This window comes from Hydra viridissima, unplaced genomic scaffold (assembly GCF_058129835.1).
Source record: "Hydra viridissima isolate aposymbiotic clone 2 unplaced genomic scaffold, HvirCarnegie_v1 scaffold_2, whole genome shotgun sequence".
Classification (NCBI taxonomy): domain Eukaryota; kingdom Metazoa; phylum Cnidaria; class Hydrozoa; order Anthoathecata; family Hydridae; genus Hydra; species Hydra viridissima.
In genome coordinates this window covers 22624450-22636233 of record NW_028324301.1, presented here as the reverse complement: position 1 = coordinate 22636233, position 11784 = coordinate 22624450, and the positions used below count along the sequence as shown (strand labels likewise).

Below are 11784 nucleotides of genomic sequence, written 5' to 3'. Positions count from 1 at the left end.
TCTGCGTACGTACGCGTTATTTATTAAAAAAGTATGACCTCCCCCCCCCCACCCAAAAAAAAAAGTTTTCAAATCATTAAATACAAAAAAGATCAATTTAGCTATTTATATTTCCACAAATGGTGACTTAAATAAATTGAAAATGTTATGGAAAACAGGCATGAACTCTGCTTCTAATCTTTCATTAGTAATCTCCTCACTGACTTCTTCACTTTCACTTAAATCACTCTCCATATCAATCTTTATTTTTTGTTTTTTATGTGCTTTCTTGTACCGTTTCATTACTGCTTCGCTCGGCCAGTATTTATTGCATTTGTCGCAAATTCCGTTTAAAAGCTTTTTTCCCAATGAAGGACAATACAGATCAAATGGTATAATTTTGTACTTTAAGCCTTCTGTAGGTATGTCTTGTAGCAAAAGCCTATGCGTCAGAGGTGCAAAGTTTGAATAGTTTGATATGTTTTTAAAATATCGAGACGGTTCCATCGCTTTGTAACCATTCTTGCAGTACTCGTAGATGGTCGGAAATGGAATGAAACGTTGGGGGATGGTATTCAGTCAATTTGTTTTAAACGATGAACAACATAACTTGTCCTGGCATTTCACAACTTGTAGACAGTATCGCGATTGCTGGCAATGTTTCTCTACCCAAACAGGATCAGGATTCGGCGGTTTATATGCTTTTCCAACTGGTACTGCCCGGCAATTAACAAGGTAACCGTCGATGACGGTTTTCTCCCAAACTTGGGATAAAACGTCAGTCGCTTTTTGGAAATTTTCTACCTCCAGTTCTTGGTTGATTGTCTTCCCAGAAGAATCAAGGTGATCGCCAAAATAATCATGGGGAAGAACTATTCCAGCCAAATCACGAGAAAGAGGTGCCATTCTTCTTTCAATGGGGTTGAAGGCTGAAAGCCCAGCTACATTCACACCGTGAAGCAAGACATCTAAATCCAGCAAGCGGAAGAGACCAACAGCAGTTGCTAACGTTTTAGGGAAGCGTGGTGCCTCATCTTGAGCTCCATCAGTCTCCATTAACATAATTGGTTTACGTCTAACCATCTTGGTTTCAAAAAGCTCCCTAACATCAAAAGCATGTGTAAAAGCATTTGATGTATCGTGTTTCCCACTTCTTATGCATATGAAAGTGTCTCCACTGTAGGATACATTTCCATTATTGTTAACTTCGCATATGCCATACACCGATGGGATTAACTTGTGCTGTGGGCCAACGACAAAGTCATGATCCATAAGTTTAACCTTGTATTCCATATGCATCAGCAACGGCGCTTGAAGGCTTGCAGCAGTAAGACCCAACGGTACCCTGGCTTTATCATTATTGGACATGAAAAGCACAGCTTTTGGTCCAAACAATTTGCAAACTTCAAACATGTCATCAATAAAAGATTTGGAAAACATTCTACCATCATTTCTTTTTCGCAGTGAATTTTCTGGACGTAGTAGCTTCACTGGAACTGTTTTCACATGCTTTTTTCCTTCATGAGTGTTTTCACGTCGTGGTAAAAGACGAAGGTACAAACCACTTCTACTCAAGTTGAAGCCTATTTTCGTCAGCTCTTTCTGAAGATCATCCAAAGTGGAGACACTGCGAAGACATTCTGTTCTTCGACGCTCATCTGCTGCTGATAAATTTTGCACAATTTTTATGATTGTTGATAAAAGTTCTGGTTGATCAATTTCGAGCCGTGGTCGTCCAGGATGGTTTCGCATAAACTGTTTCAAAGCACTTGATACTTCAGGGTTGTTTTGACAAACTGTTTCGATGCCCTCTTTAAGTTTTTGTCTCCGTTTTCTTTGTCGTGCCGATTCACGAATCAATCTGAAAACAAAATATTACACAAATCTTTGATTCCGTTATAAAACCTTCTATACTTAAGGTTTCCTGGATTCTGCGAACTTTGTAAATCCTCAATTAGAAGTTCTTATTGACAATTTGAAAAACAAAATTTTGAAAGTTACTGCCTGCTTAAAAGTTTGGTTTTTATGGCATATATAAGGAAAAGCGGGTTCTGGCGCATTGACCCATTCCCATACTTAAGGATGCATAAAAAAATGGCGAACACTTCATATCATGACAAAACCAATACAGTCGTCTTTAAAAATCAAGAAGAAGTATAAAAATAATCATGTTATTTGTATACCAGTTCTTCAAGATGTTAATTCCTTGTTTTGTAGTGACCGATGGCAAGGGTGTGAATTCCGTCATCTAAGATAATTCTTTTGTCGTCGTTAGCGCTGAGTGCGACTTTGTTAATTTCTTCAGTGTAAACGTCGTGAAGATGAGATCTGAAAACGTTCATTTCCGTTCATTAAGCAGTCACCACAAGGTATTGATAACTTCTTGAAAGTCATCCCCTTCCTGTAATTTTTTCAAGACGTAAAGACACAAGTGACCGCAATAAGACGTATTACCAAACTGTACTCTCTCGCTGTTGTAAAAGACTGGGCTTTTCAAGTAGTCGACCAGCTCAACAAGAGGAGGCTGAGCGTAAGAATCAAAACTATACTTTTTGTCACCGTCTTTAAACCAACACACCCAATGAAACCCACCAGTGCTTGAATCTCCTGTATTCACAATTCCACATTCTTTTTTCATTGTCTTTTTTGATAAATCATCCCTCACAAAAACACCTCGAAAGTTTTTTAATTTTAACTGTTTAGCAGCCTTTATCAATTGAAAGTTAGTTAAAGCTTCATTAGGTAAAACAATTCCTTCTACGTCAATCCATTGAAAGTCGATCATTTTTTTAAATTTCTTAAAAAGTTTATCCGAATTTTTTAACAAGCGATTTTCATAGAATAGCACCTAAAAAGGGTATACTATTAAAGGGTGAGTTAGGTCCGAGTAATAAACCAGCTCCAACAGATTGATAACCTTTTCCAGTTTTAATGAAGAGTCCATCACCGTGAACATTTTTAGTCCATGGGGTGATAAACAATCCTTCTCCACCTAAAGTTTTTATCTTCATTCCTTTTCCATTTTTGCTCATGTAAAAAAGACCTCTTCCTGCAATTTTATCAACCATAGCAGAGCCGGCAGAAGAACCTACACCTGCTAACAATCCAGTGGCGAGAGCAGGAACAACCTTTGTGGCAAGAGTGCTGCCTATCATACCTAGTAACGGTAAAAGAGCTCCGATGAAACCTCCTTCTATTTTCGAGTTGTATGCAATTTGTCTTTTGCTCAATTTAAGAGTGACTCCTTTACCAGCTTCATACGCTTTTCTAATTTTGTTCAATTGTGAATTAGTGATAGCGAGAACATGTTTACCGTTCAAGTCTTGATGAGAAAGCTTAATGCTAGTATCGGTTTTATCATGCATAGCTTTTTTAATTTTATCAGATTGGCTCTGCGAGATGTTAATTTTGATATTTTGATAATTGCTCATTTTTTATGTATTAAAAATTATTTATTTCACTTCTCGAATATGATATCGTATTGTAATATCCTCTCCACGAAAATCAACCAAATCTCCATTCTGATCAATGATGCGAGTAACCATTGTTGAAATTTCAAACAGTTTAACAGGAAGATAAATCAAATGCATTGGTCTCTCGATGATTTTATAGCCTGGACTAACATTTGGATAAAACGAGTAAATGCAATTTAATTGGGTTCCATTAATATAGGATGATCCGATCACGTTGTTAACGATTCTGATGGTGTTAATGCTTGAAATTCTAACGATATGATCCGACTCGTATTCGGAATTGGAATTTAATTTTCTTTTAGTAAACCCTAAAACTGAAGAGATGCTGTTCTCCACGTTAAAGTCAATCAAATAATTCAAACCAAGTTTAATGGTTGATTTTAAAGTATTAAGATTGATTCCAATTTGAAGGTTGTTTGGAGAGTAATTAATTTTATTTGCAATAATATAACTTCCACGTTGAGCTGTTTTTATTGTGTTAAAAATAGACTTTTGCAAATACTCATTGATGTCTTTAATGTCATAGCTTCCTGATGGAATGATAATGTTCTCCCAATTAGCTCCATTGTTCATGCTGTATTTGAAAGAATTGTTTTTACTGTTTACATTTGGAATGCTGTTGTAAGTCTCAAGACCGAGAAAAGCCATTTCATAACTTTTTCCTTCGTCAAAAACGATTTTATCCAAAAAATCAGTGGTGATAACACTTGATTTTCCATCTACATCGATTATTATACCTGTCATTTTTTTAAATAAGAATTATTTTTTAAATTGTTTTAGAAAAATAAAAAATTGTCAAACCCGCTTCGGTACTTTCCCTCGTTCTTTTTAGAAGAGAGATCAATAACGGCAAATCCGTGAGGTTCATTCCAGCAATGATTGCAAAAGGCTTTAAAATCTTCTATTTTCATATCGCACGAAACGTGGTCTTGATAAATGTGATTAACACTTTTTTGGTCTTGTTTAAAGAGACAAATAAAGTTAGCATTTTCTCTGATGGTATGTCTTGGAATCTCGAAATAGTTTTGAGCGAGGTAAAAGCAGTCGACGTTAGAGTGTCTTCCTCGGATGTAATATTTTTCGCACTTGTTTTGATTAGTTAATTGCAAATCGTCAAAGATCATCAAATTGTTTTTGGTCGAGTCTAAGGATTCAGGTTCAGGCACATCATCAGCCGTTTCAAAGAATTGACACTCCATATCATCATTGTCGGAATATTTTTTTGAAAGGTTGTTAATAACATCTTCAGGGTTTAAATTCAATTTTTCCATTTCGTCTTGTACATCATCCGTTAACAAATCAACAATATCCTTTTTAGGAAGTTTATTTTCGAAGGATCTTTTGAGTATTTTGTATTCAGGTTGAAAAAGGGATTTTCCAAAGACATACAATCGGTTGTAATCTAGCCATCCCGGTCTGAGAAGTAGATTGAGCAGCAACGTTGTTTTTCCATATCCAGACTTTCCAACGATGATTCCTCGAATGCTTCTCGGTAGAAGCTTGCTGTTGTTTCTTTTGGTTTTCCCAATTTTACACGACAATTTCATCACTTCCATTTTTTATATTTAAAAAGTTTTATATATGTTAAAATGTACTGCGTTAAGTGTAGAAGAGAGACTGAAACCATTCACTTGAAAAACGAGATCACAAAAAACAACAGACCTATGTTGAAAGGGACTTGCAACTCTTGTGGGATAACAAAATGCAAGTTTGTTTCTTCTCATACGCCCAAAGGATCATCTTCGCATGCGCTTAGCGGAGGAGACTTGGTGGAATCGATCAACAATTTTTCAAAAAAAATAAAGCTTCCATGGGCAAAGTTTCCAGGAGAAATGCACGTTCCAGGTATGAACTTTGCAGGACCTGGTACCAATTTAGATAAAAGACTCACTTCCACGGACATGTATCAAGAGTGGAGCAAACCGGTAGACAGAGTAGACAATGCAGCATATCACCATGATTTAGCTTACAAGTATTTTAACGACAAGCAAAACAGAAATTTAGCAGATCGAATGATGCTTGAAGAAATGGATTCTATACAAAATCCTACTCAGAGAGAAATAAGCGAGCGAAAAATCATCGAGCCTATCATCAAAGCCAAAGCTAAATTTGGATTGGGTGTGAGTGATTTGAAATGGACGGATCAGCTTGCAGAGGAGCTTCATAAACCGGTGATTCATCATTTTAAAAGAAGAAGGGTGATTGTAAACGACATTGATGAAATATGGGCCGCAGATTTGGTGGATATGCAATCGTTTTCAAAATTCAACAAGGGCGTAAAATATTTACTCATGGTGATCGACGTGTTTTCAAAGTATGGATGGATCGTTCCGTTAAAAAGCAAAACGGGTCTTGAAGTGGCAGAATCGTTGAAAAAGATTTTTGGTGAAAGAAAATGCGTCAAATTGTGGGTAGATAAAGGAAAAGAGTTTTACAACAAGCACGTGAGAGCGTTGGGTGTGCAATTATACTCCACTGAAAACGAGGAAAAAAGTTGTGTTGTCGAGCGATGGAACAGAACGATGAAAGAGAGAATGTTTAAATATTTTTCAGCCAACAATACCAATAAATACATTGACGTATTAGATGAGATGGTGAAAAATTACAACAACACAAAGCACTCTTCTATCAAAATGACACCAGTGGAAGCTAGCGATGAAAAGAATAAAGGTAGGGTATGGTGGAATATGTATGGAAAGGATCAAACATTACCAGCAAAACCGAAATTTTCCATGGGTGATCAAGTGCGAATCGTAAAAAAGAAGTCTCATTTTGAAAAGGGGTATACACCGAGATGGACTGAAGAGGTTTTTACCGTGTCAAATGTTCAGCATACGAATCCGCCCACGTATAAAATCGCTGACGCTAACGGTGAAGAAATTCAAGGCACCTTTTACGAGCAGGAGATGCAAAAGACGCATCAAGACATATTCAGAATTGAAAAAATCATTCGCAAAACCAAGAGCAAGTCGTTAGTCAAATGGTTGGGATATCCAGACTCGTTTAATTCATGGGTAGATAATAATGAATTGTTAAGTTTGCAAAAATGATCTAAAAATTTATTTTTAATATGTAAAATGCATGCTCCTCACAAGTTTTTTAGAAATGTTACCTCAGCAGAAGTCCACAGTTTGGATTTGCAATTAAAAATTTTGGAAGAGAGGGTTAGAGAGTTGGAGGAAAGAAGACCAAACAACATTATTGTGTCTACGAAAACGTTAGATCATCCACCTTATTTCAACGTTAACGAACAATATGAGATTTTTGCCCAGAAAGACATTAAATTTGCTGCTCTCTCACATACAATGATAGCTTTATCCATTGGGCTGAATTTGGAGAAAGGTGTTGCAGTGATAACATTAATGAATAAAATTACTGATCAATTGAATTATAGAAAAAACGAAGTTATTATTTCAGAGTCTGTAGATGATGTTATTATGGACGTGAATAGTAACAGCAAACAGGACGTGATTGTTAAAAAAGGAGAAAAACTTTGTAAGATTAGTTACATTGATTTAAAATAGTTTTTTTCGCTTAATAAAAATGGAAATATTGAATGAAAAACTTTATCCAGTTCTTCCATCAGCTCCTATAGATGAAGGAGGACATGTTTATAGGCTTCAGAAAATAAGCGAGATTCAGAAAGAGATAGAGAGTGAAAAAGCAAAGCGAGTTCATCTAAGCAAAAAGTACCATCGCGTGTTTAGAATCATTTCGAATGTGGACAATGTGATGCAAGGATTATGTATAGCACTAGGTGCGACTGGAATAGGGCTTTTGTCTACGATTATTGCCAGTCCAGTAGCGATTGCGTGTGAAGGTGTGGCTATTGGCATGGGGTTTTTATCGATTGTTGGAGGTCAAGTCAACAAAAAGATGGTATTAAAAGCGGAAAAGCATGAGAAGATCAAAGTGTTGGCTGAGTCGAAATTGAACACCATCAGCGAGCACATTTCCAAAGCGTTGATAGACGGAAAAATAAGCGATTCAGAGTTTCAATTGATTCTTGGTGAGCTTCAAAAATTTAAATCCTTGACGGTGGAAATACGAACCAAAACCAAAAAGGGAATAGATGAAGTTACTAAAGAAAACTTGATCCAAAAAGGTCGAGAAGACGCGATTCAAACGTTCAATAACCTTTTTAAGAAAGGATCAACGTAGTCGTAAAAACCAATTTATGTTTTTTTTCCACGTATTTTAAAAAGGATCAACGTAGTCGTAAAAACCAATTTATGTTTTTTTTCCACGTATTTTAAAAAGATGTTTTTCTTTAAAATACAAGACCTAAATAAAAGGGATGAAATTGTGAAACAAATTAATGACAGAAGAAAGAGAATTTATCAGAACAGCATCAACGACAACATTTCAGATGTTAATTTTCAAGCTGATTTGAGCAAGCTGTTCAAGCCGATCATAGAGAGCAATGAAAAGATGATCAAGAGCCTGTTAGTCGATCAAAAAAAGAAAAGGCCTTTCGAAGTGAACAAAGTTGGAGATAAAATGTATATTGGAAAAATGGAGGTTGAAATAGATGGAAATGATATCATTGTCGGTGGTGAAAGGTATGAAGGGACAAAAGGTCTTTGGGAGCTGATGACTGAATTAACAATACCAAAGAGCTATACCGATGAAGATTTGCAAAATTATGAAAAAATTTTAATGGATAGTGATGCTATAAGATCTGATTCGCAACCGCATAAACCGAAATCATCAAGAAGACCAAAGTATCAACAACTTATTGCTCCTATTTGGGAAAAAATGATGCGTATTGAAAAGGGTAAAAAAGGTAGTGGTGTCATTATTCTTCCAAGCGATCCTAATGCGTTGGTGGAAAAGCTTGAATTGAGTATAGCTGCTTGGCATGCTGGGAATACAGGATCAAGAAATGTGGCTGTTGCTATTTGCGATGAGCTGTTGAGACAAGGGGAGATTAATAAAGAGGAATATAAATCGTTAATGAGGACTATTGATAAAATTATTTAAAAAAAATAGATTTATTTAAAAAAATGCTCATTGTGAACAAAAGAAGATATGTGAAAAAGAACGTTGTTGGTGGAGGTGGTATTGTGGACATGATTAAAAATTTCATAAAAAGAGCAGCTGCGTCAAGTGTATCAAAAGCAACAGTGAATTTGCTTAAAAATGCTGCTACAAGTAAAATTGGACAAGAAGCGATTACAGCTGCAAAATCTGCTGGGACAGAGTTAGCCCTTTCAGCCATCTCCGCTGCTAAAGACGTGGCTATTGATAAAGGTAAAAAGACCATTGAAAAATTAAAGACTGGTTCATCTATTCAAATTAAGAAAATGTCTAAAAAGAACGCGATTCGAATCCAAGACCTGGTGAAAATGGGGCAGGGCATGAAAATAGTATGAAGATAGCATTTTGTTGCGATGACTTGCAATGAGAGACATTTAAATGAATTAAATAATTTTTTTTATTATATAAAAAATGATAAGTACTGAGCGATTAAGAGTTACTGAGAACCCAGAGTATGATATTGGTATTGAAAAAGTTGATTTTTTTGAGTACCTTCCAACCAATCTTGATTTAAATTCTTCAGGCACGATTACTTTTGAGATAGACTGTCAATCGATTCAAACAGTACCATCAGAGGCTTACATTCTTATTGAAGGAGTGTTGAAAAAGAGCGATGGAACCTTTTATGATGCTAAAGACAACATTGCACTGGTGAACAACGCTTTGATGTATTTGTTTAATGATGTGACTTATGACTTGTCGGGAGAGCAAGTGGAAAGAGTGATGTATCCAGGTCCAGCCACCACCATACTTGGATTGATGAAATATCCTTATGGATTTCAGTTTGCTGATGGATTAAAACAGATGTGGTATATGGATACGTCAAATCTTGTTGGAAATTCAGGATTCAATGTTAGACGAGACCACTTGTTTGCAGACACTACATCCGTTGGAGCTTTTTCGTTTAAAATTCCGTTGAAACACATTTTTGGATTTTGCGAAACCTATGACAAAGTTGTTTATGGGTTTAGGCATACCATCACCTTTACAAAGAAAGAATGTGATGATGCGATTTATAGAGCGGAGAGCGTTAGTGGAGGAATGATCAACCTTAAAAAATTCAGACTTTATATGCCTCGCGTTGAATTGGATATTTCGAAAAAGACTGATTTCATGAATTTAATAGCTCAAAAAATCCCCATTCAAGTGGCTTATAAATCAAACAAATGTGAAAGACAGCTTATTCCAGCCGGTCAAACAGAATTTACCTGGTCGCTTGGAAGAGTTACTGACAAAAGCATTCCAAGATTTATCTTGTTCGGACTTCAGACAAACAGAAATTCCAGTCAAACAGTTAATCCATCACTATTCGACCATTGTGATGTTAGCAATTTTTACGTGACTGTTAACGGAATAAAGTATCCAAATTACAATTACGACTTGAATTTTGGAGAAAAGAGAGTGGTCATGGCTTATTCAGATGCGTTCTCTTTTGATGAAAAATATTACGGCACAAATGAACTTGTTTGTCAATCTGGGTTAAGCTTGCTTGAATATATAAAATTATATCCGTTGTTCTTTGTGGATATCAGCAAGCAAAAAGAAAGAGTGGCGTCGGAAACAGCTGAATTAGTGGTAAACCTTAAATTTCGAACTTCAACTATTGCAAATACCGTTATTTTTGCAGTGGTGATCTCTGACAAACTGCTTAAATTTGTTTCAGACGGAACCAACATGACTGCTGTTTATTAAGTTTATTAAGATGTCTTTTCAGGAAAAATTGAATTGACTTAAAAAAAATCTTGGTATAATAAAATGAGATATACAACATCGTATTTGAAAAATTTGTTGAATGAAAACGGCGTTAGTAAAACAGCAGATGATTTAATAACGTTGATGATGCTTGCGGTTGAAAATAATTTGATTAGTAAAGATGAGATTTTAGAAAGAGCAAAAGAAAAAAAAGTAAAGCCTCCTCCAAAAGAAAAAAAACCTGTTGATCCAAAATGGGAATGGCTTAGTTTAGTTAAGAAAAAACCCATCACTGTGAGAATAACCAACATTGAAACGGGTGAGGTGACTGAATACAAGTCTCTTTACAAAGCGATGGCAGGGACTGGACGTGGATGGAGATATTTAGAGCGTCGAGATGGAAAGGTAGATGATGGAATCAAGATTGAATTTTTAAATTCTGAAAAGCTTGAAAAACGTAAAAAGCAGCAAAATTGATTTTTTAACTTTTAACATGTTAAAAAATTGACTTAAATAAAATTCTTGGCATAAATAAAAAGATGGAGAGGAAGTATGTGATTGAATTTGATACCATGGGTCGTGCGCATCTGTTTGATGAAGAAAAAGAAATTCATGCGGCTGGATGCGAATTTACTGCACATGACGAGTGGGGAAGAAAGTATACGATTAGATTTGATGAAATGGGTCAAGCACATGTATATGACTCAATAAGCGAAATTTTTGCCAATTATCTTGTTTCATAAGTTTTTAATTCTCCCGCGAAAAGAATTAAAAAACGGTAAAAACTTTTCGAAGAAGAAAATATGCTGAAAGTGTGCCAAGATTTAAAAAAGTTGAATTGACTTAAAGAAAATCTTAGTATAATAAAAATGAGTATCTATTCTTCAAAAAAATTAATTGCTAAAGAGCGAAAACTTGAATGCATCGAAAAAAATTTTCTTTCCCTTAATAAAATGGGTGATAAAACTGATGTTAAAAAGCAAAAAGCAAAAACTTTCGCCAAAGAGCGAAAAATTGAAAGTGACATAAAGAAAAATCTTTCCGTAATAAAAATGGAAAGTAAAACTGTTAAAGATCGAAAAGTATCAATGGCATCATTAAGAAGAGATGCTAAAGAAAGAGCTATAAAAGACTATACCAGAATGACTAGGGAAGAGCTTGTTGAGGCAATAAAAAACACAAGACCTATCATTGGGTATGGTCCTGCTCCTCGTAGACGAACGACTGAGGCAAGACCTTTGCCTGAAACACCTACCGTGGTGAGGTTTGTTCGGCCAGCTGTAAAAGTTTCTGTAAAACCGACAAAAGTTTCAATAAAGCCGACAAAAGTAAGGTTTGCTGTTGGTTCTGAAAGACCTGTGCCTGCCCCAAGACCAAGGTCTGACGACTTGATTTCATTCGAACCTTCTGCTCTCTTGCAAAATAGGATGATAAGAGATGAACCCTCTATTCTTAACACACCGGTTATCGATTCAACAAACGTTATTACACCTAGACCGGTTCCTGCTCCAAGACCTTTATTTTCAAGTCTGACGGCAGTTTCAAAAAGTGTGGCGTCCTATGTTAAAACTAAGTTTAATGATATTAAAGAATGGATAGA

General features: G+C 35.7%; 1 pseudogene; it reads right to left on the bottom strand.

The window, feature by feature from the left end:
• Window positions 1-92: 92 nt before the first annotated feature.
• Window positions 93-11784, bottom strand: part of LOC149892485 (uncharacterized) — a 29815-nt pseudogene continuing 18123 nt past the window's right edge.